The sequence below is a fragment of the Nothoprocta perdicaria genome, unplaced genomic scaffold, assembly GCF_003342845.1.
Source record: "Nothoprocta perdicaria isolate Ctin4 unplaced genomic scaffold, notPer1 scaffold_97, whole genome shotgun sequence".
Classification (NCBI taxonomy): Eukaryota; Metazoa; Chordata; class Aves; order Tinamiformes; family Tinamidae; genus Nothoprocta; species Nothoprocta perdicaria.
This window is the reverse complement of record NW_020456276.1, coordinates 2,400,366-2,412,278: the sequence shown is the minus strand read 5'-3', so window position 1 is coordinate 2,412,278 and position 11,913 is coordinate 2,400,366.

Sequence of the window (11,913 nt, the reverse complement as noted above, 5' to 3'; positions counted from 1 at the left end):
TTGTTATTGGACCCTGGGTTTCGATAGTGGCCGTGCTGAGGGGTGGGACGGACAGACGGACACAGCCGGGCCTTTGTTTCGCTCCATCTTTTGTTTCCCTGCGGCCCCGTTGCCGGAGCCCCATGTGGCTGCGCGGCTCCATCTCTGTAATTTCATTAGCAGCTTCTGMGCAGAGGTTTGGGGATGCAGGGTCCTGAATCCTGCTAATAACCTGGGAAAGGGGAAATTCAGCTGGCATYTTTAATCAGAAAATATCCCAGCCCAGATTGCTGGTAATCGGGAGCCCACCGGGCTACCTGGAAGTTTTGAGAGTTTTGTCACCTCCGAATCCCCCTTGAACAGCAGTCGATTCCTGCTGCYGGTTCGGGGCCTTGCAGAGATGCATGTGATTATCCCGATTTCACGAATGGGAAACACGGATTGGAGGCTGTGAGACTTGTTGGAGGCCAGGCCACGTGTTGGCAGCCAAGAGGGAATTAGCGGTGGCCTCCAGTGCTTGGGAAGCCACTGTCTGAACGTCCCCTCCCTGGGGACCTGCCGGGTCCTGCATCCACCTGGACGGCTCCTTCCCGCGGATGCCAGCCTTTGGATGCAGATGCAGGTGGAGGTGTTTGTTGGTACCTCTGATAAAAGCCAGCTCAGGGTGGCTATTGTGCTTGCTGCGGTGCCACGGGCGCTGCTCCGAGCGGGATAAATTTGRAGGGAGGGAAGGGATGGGGCAGAAGGAACTGGAGCACGGGTGCCCTTTGTACCTGGAAAGCAGTGGCCAGATCCACTGGGACCGAGCCAAGCCCATCAGGTGCTGCCTTGTTTGGAAAGCTGTGCCGGGAAGCGGCCCCTGGGATATGGCTGGCTCYGAGCTTGGAGCATCCAGAGGTGGGAGAAAAATAACCCTGCAGGGCGGCTGGATGCGCTCCCTGCTCTGAGGGCTGGGCCAGGGCTTTGTTGCCCCATGATTGCAAAAGCTGAGGTTGTTTTCCCACTTTTTTGTTTGTTTGCRTTAGAAATGTTTTTAAAAATATTTTAAACGCTTCTAGGACCCTGTGCTTTGAGGGGTGTGCAGCTGCTACATATGCAATGACCACATATACCCACTTATATGTATAGGTGACATGTGTATGCATGCACAGCCCTAGCAAAGGGCTAATTCCACTAAGGGTTTGGCAGACGGGCGTCCCGGAGCCCCAAAGTCTCATCTTGCCCCCAGCTTTGGCAGGGTGCGGGAAGGCAGGTGTCCCAGTGTCGGGACTGGGAAGCGGCTCCGGCTCCCGTATCCGTGGCCAAGGGGATCCCGTGGGAGCTGCACCTTGGCCTGCGCCTACTTCTTCCCTCCGCTTTTCCGGGGCAGGAGCAGCTCCCGCTGCCGGCGTCGCTGCTGTTCTGCTGCGCGGTTCCTCCCCGCGGCCTCATTTCRCAGCCCCACGCGGGGGGCCGGGAAGCCGCGCGCTGCTCCGGCTCCTGGAGCACAATGGCCTTTTGTGTGCCGGAGCATCCCGCCATCCCGCGCTCCCAGTAACATGAGCCCTGCGGCTCCCGCTCCGGAGCAGGGAGATGCTGGGGCAGCCCTGCTGGGCCAGGACCGTCCTGTCCCCACCTGGGCACCCGGCACCTTCCCCTTGGCACCTCATTGACCCCGAGCAGAGCAGCTGGGGCTGCCACGGGGCATCTGGGGTAAAACCTGGAAGTTTGGGGCAAAAAAAAGACCTGCTAACGCTCCCCAGAGCCCCTTCTGCTCCCTGCCCCGGGGGCTGACAAAGGAGGGTAGGAAGGGCAGTGGAGGCGACACTGTAAATCACGAGCGGCGCCTGTGCCGTGGGGTCGTTAACCATGGACCCGCTGTTGGCTCGTGGGGAGTCTGCCCGGGATTAATCCAAGGGCTTGAGTGCAAGTGGCAGAGCACGAGAGCGGGAGGTGCCGCGGGGACACGGAGTGAGGAATGAGGACCCTGCCCCGCCGGGGACCGCAGGACACGCAGCGTGAGGAGCCCCAGAGAGGGAGCTCCAGGAGCTCCAGGTCGCCCAAGGAGCTCCAGGTGCTCTTGCTTCCATGGGGGATGTTTTTATTCCCCTTTCCAGCTGAGTTTGGGCAGGAGCGCGGGGAGGCTTTGGCTCTGCCTTGCTGCGCGCCTGCCTGGGCAGGTGCACCCATCTGCATGGGTGCCTGCGTATGCACCCCATGCATGCCTATGTACTGGGGGCAGTTCTGGGCTCCTCAGCACGAGAAGGTTGTGGAGTTTCTAGAGAGGGGCCAGCGYGGAGCAGCAAAGATGATTAAGGGACAGGAGCGTCTGTCATACAAGGAAAGACCAAGCGAGCAGGGTCTGTTCAGCCTGGAGAAGAGAAGGGTGAGAAGGGATCTGATCAACATGTACAAGTACCCAAGGGGAGAATGTAGGGAGGAGGGGGGCAAGCTCTTCTYGGTGGTGGCCAGTGACAGGACAAGGACCAATAGGTCCAAGTTGAAACCCAGGCAGCTCCATCTCCACGTGAGGAAGAACTTGGCTCTGAGGGTGCCAGAGCGCTGGCACAGGCTGCCCAGGGAGGCAGTGGAGTCTCCTTCTCTGGAGGTCTTCCAAYCCACCTGGATGTGACCGGGTGCCCYGTGCTCTGGGTGTCCCTGCTGGAGCAGGGGGCTGGACTGGATGATCTCCAGAGGTGCCTTCCARCCTCAWCCATCCTGTGATTCTGTGGTACGTCTGCACCCCGTGCGTGCAGCTCCCTGGGGCTTAGCTCGCTGCTGGAGACGCGGGTTCCCTGGGGCAAAGGGGAGGCAGCGCCTTGTTGGGTGTCCAGGAAAACACCCGCCCCGGCCAAATTCCCTGACACTTTCCCTTTTACTCAGCTCCCRTTGGAAAGGTGCCCAGGCCCCGGGACTTCCCTTGCTGCCCGTGACTCAGGTGCTGGTCACGGTGGTGACTCATGAGGGAGGGGACGTGTCRTGGGCTACACTTGCTGCCTGTGACCTGCAACGCCCCAGGGATCTGCTGGAAATAGGGATGAGGGGAAGCACGGGAGATGTAGGGCAAGCGGTGGGGACCTGCAGGTGGGAATTGCTGGCGCTAAATAATTAATTTGCAATAACCCTTTCATGGAGTCACATCCGCACCCTGCCCCCAGCTCRCTGTCCAGGCAGTTCCCCTTCCCCGCCAGCCCATCAGGAGCGCTGGGATTTCCCCTCGGCTGCCCCAGTGGATCTTGTCACCTCCAGTGGATTTTACTGGGTCYCCAGTGCCTACAAAATAGTGCATTTTGGGGAGAAAAAAAAAAGAAAAGCCAGACTTTGCGGCAGATGGGCAGAATAAGAGAGAGAAGTGGAAACTCCGGCGACTGTGGTTGTCGCCCAGCCCGGGGCCTTCCGGAGAGACCTTGGGGACCGAGGGGACAACGAGCGCCCCTACGGCGGCGGGGTCGGGACGGCTGCGCAGCGCCCGGCGCCACCGCGGTCCCTTGCTGCCATCTAATGGGCACGGGGAGGAAAAGCCGGGATGCGCTGGGAGSGGTTGGGATACGCTGGGAGGCGCTGGGATGGGGGTCCCCGTCCCGCTACGGGGCTGGTGGYCCGCGCTGCGGCTGGGTAGGGGCCCAGGCGTCCGGCCCGCCCCGCTGCCGCGGAACGCAGCGCGCCGCAGGGACACGCGATGTTTTATTTACAGYAGTTTGTTAAAAGATTAATTTGAAAACGCTACCAAAGTGGCCCCACGTGGCGAGGATGCTCGGGCTTTGCCGGCCCTGTGGGGCGGCCGCCCAGCACGCGCTGCCAGGGGGTTTGGTGGCCGCGTGGTCACTGTTGGGATGCGGCAGTGATGCCCGGGATGGAAGGACAGGGGATCCCATGGGATTTGCGGATGACGGCRTCCTCCCCTGTCCCGTCGATGAGAGCTGCAGCTGTGCTGCATCCGGGAGAAACCCGCGCTGGCCTCGGCTGCTGCAYGCTGCCGGCAAGGCGGCGTTTGGCTGCAAAGAGTTGAGCCATGAATATTTTATGCCTGAGGAGGATACCTCTTTCTGGAGCCTGTCGGATGAATTATGGAAGAGGTGGGAGGAGGATGGGAGAGTCGTTCCTGCTGCCCTGGCCCCCAGTGCTGTCAGACAGGGATGGGGATGCTCCTGTACCAGGGCTGGCTCCCTTTTGCCCTCTTTGCATTAGTTTTGGGGTTTGCCAAGGGTGACAAAACCCACTTAGCCCTGCGGTAGGTCCCTATTTCCCCCTCTCCTTGCAGGGATGGGGTTACTGGGGCTGCTCTGACTGAAGCATTGCATTAGCTGAGCACTGGTGTGACGAGTTGCAGCCGCTTTAAGGAGTGATTCAGGATTTTGCTGTGGATGCCGGGCACCATCCCACGGGGATCTGGAGCTTCCTTGGCTCTGGCAAACGCTGCTGGATATGATTCCCGCCCCAATTCCCGAGGCATCGCTGTGCTGGAGCACACGGGTCTCACTGCCCCGAGCAGAGGGACTGAGGCAGTGTGGATGATGCCGTGAGTGACACGGAGCCTGTGCCCAGCGCCACTTTGGCGCCTGCGCTTTTATTAGAAAGTTGGCTTTATTATTTAATCAAGCCAAATCCCCCGTTGCTGGAGCTTCCGTGGCCTGATAATGTGCCAGGAAAGATGGATCCCGGCGGAAAAAAGAGCAGCTTTTGCTGGTGCTTTTGCCTGACCAAGCTCTGAGTCACGCTGCATCCACCTGTGCACTGAGCTGTGCCGGCCTCTGCTCTGCCCCTGGATGYGGTGCAGGGGGGTAAAGCAGCCGGTGGCTTTTGGGGACACCTCTCTGCTCAGCGCTGACTCTTCTCCCTGCGCTTTTGCCATTAGGTGGAAGTGTTGCAACGGAGAAGAGAAGCCGTGCGCTTCCCGCTCCGGCTCCCAGCTCCGGCACAGCCAAAAGGGCTGCAAAAGCCGCGTGATCCCTTTGTCCTCTGGAACCATGGGGCTGGAAAGGGCTAGTGCTGGAAGGGAGCAAAGGCAGGGGACGCTACTGGGGGCTAATTCCAGATGGGAGAGAGGAGAAATCCCTGGAGGGCAGCCCCACTTGTGCTGGTAGTTCCCAGTTCTCCAGCAGGAAAATCACTCTTTTTGCTGGCCAAAAAGAGAGGCCTGGAATGCTGCAGCCTTCACCATGAGGAGGAGGAGGAGGAGCTGCTGGCCTGCGAAGGAGCAGGCAGATCATCCCTCTTCCATCACCAATACTGTGAGCCCGGATGGGCTTTTTATTTTTTCCCCTTCTTTAAAATGCAACTCTTTCCACAGAAGCCGGGTTAGTCATGAAGCGTATAATGAGTTTTAAATATATATAAAATGGTCTGACATTCGGCATCCCATTATCCCCCCGCTCCTCGAGAGAGAGGCAGCCGGGATGCGTGAGCCTGGCTCCAATAGGAAGGCAGTGGGCCCCGTGTTCGCACTCCGAAATATCCATATCCATTACCCATATTCATGTGCTGCTTGTGTGTGGGAGTGTCTCCGGCTTGTGGAGAGAAAGCCAAGCCTGGATGGCTTCACTTATTTATTTATTTTTAAATATTGTTGGCCTGTTATTTATGTTTTATGCACACCAGAGTCTTCTGCTTGCTTTTATTTGAATGCTCTTTTTTTTTTTAAAAATATTATTATTATTTTAATGTTTAATCCTTTTGCGTTAAGGATGTATTTGCCTTCCCACCTGGATGGGAATTCTATTAGTGCCCAAAAGGAAGGGGTCGTAGGCTCTGTCGTGCGCAGGTTCTCCCGGTGGGAGCAGCCTGGGAAGCGGATGGAGGAGGTGGTGGCTCGGCCATAAATAATTCAGGTGCCTCTGCAGAGCCGGAGTGTCCGGTCTGCGAGATGCGGTTTCATGTTTTCCTATATTCAAAAGAAAAAAAAATGGCAAAGCAGCAAGGGGACAGCGCAGGGGACGCGGTGACCTTGCCGGCTGCAGGGGAGCGCGGGCGGGAGGAGGCTGGATGTGGCCTCTACTGGATTTGTAAATCCCACCGTGCTCCCAAAGCTTTCCCGTGCTCCTTGGGACGTTCCCAGGGCCTCTTCCCACTCCCTGCTGCCTCTCAGATGGTCCCTTTCCTGAGATCTTGCTGGTGTTGCCTGAGTGAGCCGGTTTTTATGGATGAATGGTATGTCAGCATTCCCGATGGCCTCAAGCTGATGATGGGCAACGTGGCCCCGCTGGGAAACTGCTGCTCCTGGGTATTTTTGGCAAGGCTGGCAACACCCTCGTGTGGGTGGCGCACAGACATCGCCACTTGTTTTAACATCAGGTTGGTGCGCAGGGGTTCACCCGAGCGCAGGGCTTCACCCGCGCGCTTCTTGCCCGCGTGTGCACGCGGCGCCTTTGCAGGCTCGGAAAGGGCCCAAAACGGGGCCGGGATGCGCGGGCGCCCGCGCGCTGCTCCCGCCGCAGGGTGACGGGCGCTCTCGCTTACCCTGACGTGCATTTCCCTGGCTCTTCCCCTAGGCGAAGCCGAGGCCGCGGATGCTCCTCGCCGGGCCGGGCTTTGCCGCGGTGGCTGCAGGGGCAGGAGGAGCAGCCGGGTGGGTCTGTCGCACACAACCGGGTCCCATGCAGGACTCGTCCCGGTTAGCTGTGGACTGGAGCCGTTCATGTGCCAGTGGTTATTCCCAGACACTGTGTTTTTCCAGGATGCAGGAATCCACACACAGCACCGGCTGCTGTGGCAAAAGCTGCAGAAGGGGGAGCCCGGCACCCTGCATTATCCCATGCCCAAACCTTGGGGATCTCCAGGTCGAGGGTCCTGCAGTGCTTGGCACGTGGTGGCACCTTTGCAGCAAACACTGAGATGGTGACAGGGGGAACGTGGCCACCTGGAGCCCTTTGGGGTCTMGGAGGTGGCAGTGCCCAGATGATGGGTGATGGCACCTGTCTGGATGGGACAGGAGGGAAGGATGAAAGGATCGCCTGGAGAGGAGGGAAGGGCAGTTAAGAGCAGAACATGTCCTGCTGTGGAGCGGAGGCCGCACAGGGAGAAGCCATCAGGGAAGCAGGGAGAGGGGGGCCGGGTCCACCCTTCTGCTGCTGCCAGGAGCCCCCAGAGCCCCAGACATCCCAGAACCTCGTGGTCCCCAAGGCCTGTGCTGTCCCAGAGCCCCGGGTGACACCGGCCCTGGTGTCCCAGCCCTGCTGGGGACGTGGCCAGCGGGGAGGGGGGAGCCACTCCCCGGTGCTGGGGGGCTATAGAGTTAGGCCGGGGTCCCCGGGGGGTGTCAGGGCGCCCCCCCCCCGTGCCCTCCCGCCGCGGTGCGCTAGTGCTTTAAAAGGCTGGCAGCGGCGGCGCCGGGCTTCCCAGCGCCTCTTCATGCAAAACTTCCCCGGCCCTCCTCCTCCTCCTCCTCCTGCTGCTGCTCTTCCTCCACCTCCTCCTCCTCCTCCTCCTGCTGCTGCTGCTGCTGCTGGCGGCTGCGGAGCGCGGCTGGTGCCGCCCGGCTGCGGCTCTCGGGGCCGGGCCGGGGCCCGGGGCTCCCCCCGCCGCATGAGGCAGCGCCCCGCGGGGCTCCCCGCGCCCCCCCGCGCCCCCCGGCCGCCAACTTCGCCGCGCGCTGCCCGCGGTAAGTGCAGGGGCTGCCCGGCCCGCCCGGGGCTGCGGGGTGGGGGGACCGTCCCCGCGAGGAGCCGCCCGTCCCGGCGCCGCAGCGCTCCGGACCCGCCGCTCCTCCCGTGATTTATTTATTTATTCCCTTTTTATTTTCTTTTTATTTTTTTTTTCCTTTGCGGGGGGGCTGCGACACCGGGGGCTGCAGCAGGGAGCTGCTCCCCTGGCAGCCCCCTCCTCGGGAGGGTCCCCGCGCTCCCCCTCGTTAACTAATTGCATTATTAATAGTTGCGCGGCCGCAGCGCCCCGGGCGCTCCCGCAGCGTCGCCCGCGGCTCCCGCGCTCCACCCGGGCTGGGGGCAAGAGAGATTTCCCCCCTCCTTTTCCTCTCCTTTTCCTTCCTTAAGGAAAGCCCCTCACCGCGGCGCTGGGTCCCGCAGAAGGGTCTGGTGGAGGAGACCCCGGGTGCGGGCAGGTGACAGCTCTGGGTCCCCGCTGTCACCGCGGGGGCAGCGCGGGGGGCTCGAAGGGGAAGGAAAGGGGCTGAGAACAGGGGTGAGTGAGGGGGCTTTGGTGGGGGGTCCTGTGGTCTGGGGCTGCAGCCTCCCCAGCTGGTGGCAGCCCCGGGCCGGGGCAGGATGCCGCTCCATGCTCATGCACACACGCTCATTCCTGGATTTATCTTGCTCCTTTCCCTCTCTCCAGCACATCCTCGCTCTCCCRCTATCCAGCGCTTGGGGCGAGAGCTGCTCACGCTCCTTGTGCCGGGTCTCCAGGGACCCTGGCTGCCGTGGGAAAAAACCGGAGCGCTCTCCCACAGCCCCCCCGGGCACGGCCTTGCTATGCACCACTGCAGCCTCCTCCTCCTGCTCTGTGCCCGCTGTGATGAGTTTGCCGTGCTCTGCTTGCTGGGTGGTTTCCTGGTTGTGATGAGTTTGCCATGCTCTGCAGGCTGGGCTCTTTCCCCGCTGTGATGAGTTTTCCGTGCTCTGCAGGCCAGGCTGTTTCCCTGCAGGCTGGGGGCTATTGGGCTCTGCTCGCCATCCTGGCTGCGCTTCCAAGGCTGGAATGAGTCATCGCGGCTCTGGGATGCAGGGGGGGCACGTCCGAGGCCAGCGCTCGGGGCGAACGCGGCCGCTGGCCCCCGGTGCTGAGGGAAGGGATCCGATCTGTTGAATGGAGCCAGGGAGCTCGGGAAGATGTCGAGAGAGGTGCCAAAAGCAGGGCGCGTTTCCTTGCTTGCTCTTCTCTGCATCGGGAGTGTGTCGGGAGCGCGCTGGGCATGGTGCTCCGGAGCGGCCGGCTGGGAGCTGCAGCCTCCCTGGCATCTGTCACCTCATCCATGCTGAAATCCTGGCCGTGGGCGCCGGTTCTGGAGGCTCCTCGGCTGGGTGCTGRTGCTGGAGGAGCTGGAGCCCCTGGCACACCCCTGAAAGGGCTCTGGGCTCAGCTCCCTGCTGGGGTTGGGGCCCCCGCTGCCCCCCAAGGGATGGGGGTTTTGGGGAGGGTTTTGCGCTCTCTGCCCCATCCTGGCTGCATCCTCATCCTCAGCGCAGCCCCCCAGAAACGGGAGTCACGAGCCTGGACTTTGGCCCCTCCTTGACTGCAAGCTCAGGCACCCCCTTTCTGCCCTTCCCAGGGTGGCAGCAGCCTGGGGACGAGGCAGATCTGAATTATAACCCGTGGCTCCGATTCGGTGCCCTCTCTGGGCATCATCTCTCCATCTTTGGCTCTGAGTCTCATCCAGGGGTTCCCTGTGCGGGGGTGACCGTCGCTGCGTGCGCTCGGAGCTCACTCGCTCCTGCAGCCGCTGCCGTCCCGCTTTGCCGGTGACAGACRCAAAACTCATTGCAGGGTGTCTGCGCAGGGCCAGGGCTGCCTCCTTCCCTCCATCCTTCCCCATCCCGGGAATCCTGTGTGGAGCCCCTGGTGCTCTCCGGGCACCGCTCGCCAGGGATTAGCACTGGCAAGGGGGGAGGCAGCCTGCGTGCTTGCTTGCAGTTAGAAATGTAGATACATAGATATAAATATATATATATAGTGTGATAAATATTCCCTGGCGCTGCTCTGCAGCCCGGGTGGAGCTTTCCCCATGGATCTGAGGAGCCCTTTTCAAGGCACTTGGGCAGGCGCTGGGTCAGGAGGAGGGGACGGCGGCTGCACCCAGAGCCTGGCTGGCTTTTGCCCCCCAATTTGGCCCAAAGCTCTTTTTGGACCAGAAAGATATGGGGGCCTCGCTCCTCTGGGACCTGGCGAGTGCATCCGAAGATCCTGGTGTTGGCAGGACCTGTGTCTGGAGAGGTAGTGATTGGCTTTTTGGGTTGGGATTAGGGAAACACTATGACCAGTGCATCGCGCTGGTGATTGCTGCATGGTGTGGGGGGTGCAGCTTCCTTAAGGAGTCAGGTGTGTTCTCCTGCTAAAATCTACTTCCCGGCCTCGCTTTCCTCCTAGGCAGGTGRAAGCCAAGGCGCTTGACCTGAATGCTAAAGGTTTTGCCCAGCAAGAGCAAACACGGTCTCTGCTCTCCCTGTCTCCATCTCAGCTGCGCTTTGCACAGCCTGGGCAATTAAAAGAGGGAAAAAAAGCAGGAATAGGAGCCGAGGCAAAGTTCCCTGCAGTAGCTTGCGTGTGGGGGAGGCGAGCGTGGGCTAATTGGGGTATTGTGCTGCGCTCCGGCGGGCCCCGCTTGCCGCAGGATTCGCAGGTGGGCAAAGAAACGGCCTTGATTTTCCACGAGCCGCCGGCGGACGTGCCGGGATTCCGGGCTGCGCGGCAGGATGTGGACTGTGGGCTTGGGGTGGCCAAGCACGAGGGCTGGGGCTGCGGGGGGTGGCGGGACACCTGGGACCCCCTGCTCGRATGGTCTTGCTGGTGAGGGGAAATTCTGCAAAAATAAGGAGGGGAAAAAAAAAAAAAAAAAGAAAGGAAAATCAAGTGCAGTGCGTGGCCGGGAGGGGATCCAGCTCCATCCTCTGGAGATGTGCGAGCCCCTGGAATAGCGTTGGATGCTCCGTTTGCTCTGAGCCCTGCGGAGAGCAGATCCCGCTGCCTGGGGCCGTGTCTGGGTGCGAGTGTTCGAGAGCTTTGCCGGCCTTGGCCACGTTTTGATGCACGTTTCCTTGCTCGGCTGCACCTCACTTGTTGCAAAGGTGCAATTTTTTGCTCCAAAATCCCTGGGGGGATGCGTCCCCTTGCGAGTAGAGCTGCCGTCCCTGCGCGGTGCAGGGGACGTCCCCTTGCAGACATGGGACCGATGGCACAGGGAAAAGGCTGTTCCAGGGGGATCTGGCTCCCGGGGACGTGGAAACGTTGGCCACTGCTTGGAAAATGGGTGAATTTGCCTCCTTTTGGGTTGCAGTTTCCACCCCATAGGCGCACGCATGATCTCTTGGGTCACATCCCTGCTCCCTGCGGAGCTTGGTGCTCGCTTCCTGCCCACCACGGTTGTTCCACCTTGGGCTCCTTCCCGCTCCGTGATCAAAGGTGGCACAGAGCAGGAGGGAAAATGCTCAAAAAGGAGCGAGGAGGCGGCCGCAGGCTCGAGGCTGCCGTCGGGARCGTTCCCGCTGCCACGGGGCTGGCCGGTTGCGTGCGGCATGCGGAGGCTCCCTACCTTTCCCAGTGGGAAACTCAGCCCAGCTAATTCGGGCTGCTTAAAAGCCCTGGCTGTCAGGAAGGCTTTGGAGAGAGGCCTTCAAGCGGAGCCGGCGGACAGGGAGGTGCATAATTCATGGGGGTGAGCTGAGGAGAGGGCCCTGCCGGCGGCGGGGCTCGGAGCCGGGGTGCGCTCCGGAGGTCTCCGCCGGGATAAGTGGATGAGCGCGGGCGGAGATGGGATTAGCCGGCTCCCATGCGCCGACGTCGAGCGGAGCGGGGGACTCGGTTGTGCAGCGTTGGTGGTGGCTCCGAGCCCCTTCCCGGGACATGTGGCTGGAGAAGGTGCCGGGGGCTTGGAAGAAGCGTCGGCACCAGATAACATCACTTGGGGTTTTGTTTGAGGATCAAGAGGCTTTTCCTGGTCAGCTAAATKTGTAAAAAAGCTGCTTTCCACCCCAAAAAGAGCCTGGAGAGGCCGCAGGGCTCCCATGCTCAGTGGGATGGAGGCTGTTGACTCACTTGACGCTCGCCCTGCTCCAAGGGCCCTCCTGCCCTGGCAGCTCTGTGCGGAGGACACGGGTCCTGTGGGCGCCTCCGGGCCGTGCCAGCTGCTGGTTCCCGGGATCCTGGTCCTGCCACTTGGACAACGTGTTCAGGTGGAGTTAAAGTGGGAAGCAAAATTCCCAAAGGCTCTCACAGTCCTTTTGCAATTACCGGGAGCGTGAGTAGCTGAAGGGCCCCCCGCACCCCGGCCTGATCCGTCTCCTCTTTCTC